The sequence below is a fragment of the Theobroma cacao genome, chromosome 8 (genome assembly GCF_053813885.1).
Source record: "Theobroma cacao isolate CCN51 chromosome 8, ASM5381388v1, whole genome shotgun sequence".
Classification (NCBI taxonomy): domain Eukaryota; kingdom Viridiplantae; phylum Streptophyta; class Magnoliopsida; order Malvales; family Malvaceae; genus Theobroma; species Theobroma cacao.
The window spans coordinates 13,989,821-13,994,161 of record NC_142646.1 but is presented as its reverse complement, the minus strand read 5'-3'; positions in this window follow the sequence as shown (position 1 = coordinate 13,994,161).

Below are 4,341 nucleotides of genomic sequence, written 5' to 3'. Positions count from 1 at the left end.
GTTTGTGATAGTATTCATCGATGATATCCTGGTTTATTCGAAGAATGATGATGAACATGCTGCCCATTTGAGCATCGTGTTGCAAACTTTACGCGAGAGACAACTCTATGCCAAGTTTTGTAAATGTGAATTCTGGTTGAAGAAAGTGGTTTTCTTGGGACATGTGGTGTCCGGAGCTGGAATTTATGTCGATCCCAAGAAGATAGAGGCAATCTTACAATGGGAGCAACCAAGAACGGTTACAGAGATTCGTAGTTTCCTTGGCTTAACCGGTTATTATCGGAGATTTGTTCAGAGATTTTCTTTGATAGCAGCTCCTTTGACTCGTTTGACTCGTAAAGGAGTTAAGTTTGAGTGGGATGATGTTTGTGAGAATCGATTTCAGGAGCTAAAGAACTGGTTAACCTCCGCTCCCGTTTTAACACTTCCTGTTAGTGGAAAAGAATTTGTGGTATATAGCGATGCATCTAAGTTGGGATTAGGGTGTGTGTTGATGCAGGACGAGAAGGTAATAGCTTATGCTTATCGACAGTTGAAGAAGCACGAGACGAATTACCCTACTCACGACTTGGAGTTAGCAGCAGTAGTTTTTGCATTAAAGATTTGGAGACATTATTTATATGGTGAGCGTTGCCGAATTTTTACTGATCATAAGAGTTTGAAGTATTTGTTCACCCAGAAAGAGCTTAACTTGAGACAGAGACGATGGTTGGAGTTCATTAAGGATTATGACTTAGTGATTGATTATCATCCGGGAAAAGCAAATGTTGTAGCGGATGCCTTAAGTCGTAAATCCTCATCGTCGTTAGCAACACTTCGGAGTTCTTATTTTTCGATGTTACTTGAGATGAAATCTCTAGGGATCCAGTTGAATAATGGTGAGGATGGAACCCTACTTGCTAGTTTCGTCGTGAGACCTTCATAGTTGAATCAGATCAGAGAATTGCAGAAATCTGATGATTGGTTGAAACAGGAAGTTCAAAAGCTGCAAGATGGAGAAGCTAGTGAGTTTAGACTCAGCGATGATGGTACTTTGATGCTTAGAGACCGAATTTGTGTCCCTAAGGATGATCAGTTGAGACGAGCTATTTTGGAGGAAGCTCATTCTTCCGCCTACGCTTTACATCCCAGAAGCTCCAAGATGTATCGGACTATTAAAGAAAGTTATTGGTGGCCGGGTATGAAACGAAACATAGCAGAGTTTGTAGCGAAATGTCTCACATGTCAACAGATCAAGGCGGAGCATAAAAAACCGTCAGGTACTCTTCAACCTTTACCGATTCCTAAATGGAAGTGGGAACATGTGACTATGGACTTTGTATTGGGTTTGTCGCGGACACAAAGTGGGAAGGATGCTATTTGGGTGATTGTGGATAGACTGACTAAGTCTGCTCATTTTTTGGCTATCCATAGCACGTATTCTATTGAGAAACTGGTGAAACTTTATATAGATGAGATTGTGAGATTACACGGAGTCCCAGTTTCTATTGTGTCAAATTGAGACCCTCGATTTACTTCTCGATTTTGGCCAAAATTTTAGGAAGCTCTTGGAACTAAATTGAGATTTAGTACTGCCTTTCATCCACAGACAGATGGTCAATCTGAGAGAACTATTCAGACATTAGAGGATATGTTACGGGCTTGTGTCATTGACTTTATCGAGAGTTGGGACAGACACTTGCCATTGGTGGAGTTTGCTTATAATAACAGTTTTCAGTCTAGTATTGGGATGGCACCATACGAGGCTTTGTATGGAAGGAAGTGCCGAACTCCGCTCTGTTGGGATGAAGTAGGTGAGAGGAAATTGGTGAATGTGGAATTGATTGATTTGACAAACGATAAGGTCAAAGTTATACGAGAGCAATTAAAGACAGCTCAAGATAGGCAAAAGAATTATTCGGATAAACGAAGGAAAGATTTGGAGTTTGAAGTCGACGATAAAGTTTTTCTTAAGGTTTCTCCTTGGAAAGGTAATAATTTGAAATTTCCAAGTATTAAATCTTATTTGATTATACTATTGTGATAATTTGTGGTATTTATTGGATGATGAAAGGTGTGATTCGATTCGCGAAGAGGGGAAAGCTCAATCCAAGATACATTGGACCCTTTCGTATCATTGAAAGGATTGGGCCAGTGGCTTATAGACTTGAATTACCCCCAGAGTTAGATCGGATTCATAATGTCTTCCACGTCTCGATGTTGAAAAAGTATGTTCCCGATCCCTCTCACATTTTAGAGACACCTCCCATTGAGTTGCATGAGGATTTGAAGTTCGAGGTGCAGCCTGTGCATATTCTAGATCGAAAGGATCGAGTGCTAAGGAACAAGAGCATTCCAATGGTGAAAGTATTGTGGAAGAATGCTTGAATGGAGGAGATGACGTGGGAAGTCGAGGGTCAGATGAGAAACCAATATCCACATCTTTTCTTCGAATCCGGTAAGTGAAATTTTGAGGTCAAAATTTTATTTTAAGGGGGGTAGTGCTGTAAAGCCCGACCTTATAAAATACTATTCATGACATACATGTGATGATAGCATGATTGCATGCTAAGAGAGTCTCGAAAAATTTACAGAAGTCGGTATTGTACCTAGAGGTACAACAAAGTTTATTTAATCCTCGAACTAGATCAAATAAGAATTTTAAGGTGAGATTAAGAGTTTCACAGTTCATGGATGACTTAAAATGGTAATTTGGAGTTTGAGGATCAATTTGGAGTCAAATCGGAATTTTCACTATCTATGGGCAAAATGCTCATTTGCCACATAGGGACAAAATGAAAATTTTAGAAAAGAATTTTTTTGGACCCATTTGACTTATTGGAGTATGATTTGAGGTTTAGAAGTGAAAAATTTTAATTTCGATATAATTTGGAGTATAGGGGTAAAATGGTAATTTTGTCACCTCAAGGGTAAAATTGTAATTTTCCACCACCAGGATATTTTTTCCAGCACATGGTCTTCCTTTATCTTCATCTTTGACCCTTGACTAAACATGTGGTAGAGATAAAATGTTTAAATTTTTAAAATTTTAAAAATGGACCAATTGGAAAATGCCATGTGTCAAGCTTAGGATATTTTATTATTTAACTTAAAAATCAGCACAAATCAGCCCATTATTTCCCAAATATTCGGCCAAGCAAGGAAGAGAGGGAAAGAAAGGAAAAACAAAACCTAGGTGAGGAATTTCAAGAGAAAAAGTGTGAAAAATCAAGGAAAACAAGTGAAAAAGGTAGGATTTTTGAACTTAAGCTTGAAATCTATTTTCCTTAAGCATTTCTCTTCATTTTCCATGCCCAAATTGCATGTTTTTATGATGAATTGTTGGCTGATCAAAATGGGTTAGGAGAGAGAAAGTTGTTGGATTTATTTGATTTTAATTTATGTTAGTGTTTTTAGTTAGTTTAGCATATTTAGAAACAAAACAACAAGAAAAGAATTTATTTTCTCCCACAACCATTAATGGCCGAATTTACCATGTATTGAGTGAGGATGAGTTTGATTTTTATTGTAGTAGAATTGGTTAAGAAATGATGAATTATGAGCCTAGAAAAATAATGAGAATTTTCGGAGCAAAAATATGAATTTTTACCCACTAGGGGTATTTTCGTAATTTACTATCGAGACTGATAATTTGCACTACACTGAGGGACATTAAGTTAATTTGGGTGCAATTGAGGTATAGAAACTGAAAAGAATTAAATTGGAGTTTAAACGGACGCGTTAGAAATTTAATCGGGTGATAAGATGAATTAGGTCAATATTGAGTTTAGATAGTTACCAGTGCATTTTTGCATTCCATATCATGCATTGGTAGTCGAAATTAGTTTAATTTTGATTTAGTACCAACTTGGTGAAATTCTCAATTTTGTACTGTGTCAAGGTGGTGAGTCCTCCGATAAAGGTAAAGAAATTGCATCCGAGGACTAGTAGACAGAGTGCTTCAAAAGTCTGCATTCTAGATATTGTGAGTAAACTTACTGTCATATTAATTATCTAGTGTGGCTTTTAGATGCTTTCATGAATTCTATGGAAAAAGGAATTTAAAAAGGTAAATTTTCATGTTTTATGAATAAATGAGTTTCAATGAAATTAATTTATAAATTGTTTTGGAATTAATAATGATTTTGAAAAATAGAGTACACGGAGACTGTTAATTGTGGCAATTTGATTATTTAAATTGACTGGCTTATGATAAATTGAGCATGATTGGCTAGTTGGCAATTGTATTGAAATGCGAATTTTTTGGTTGCCTTGAAAAACTGCGAATTACAAAATTGCCATATCATGTTATTGAGTTTTGTTATATGGTGGATTATATATTAATTAATCACTGCAGTAGGG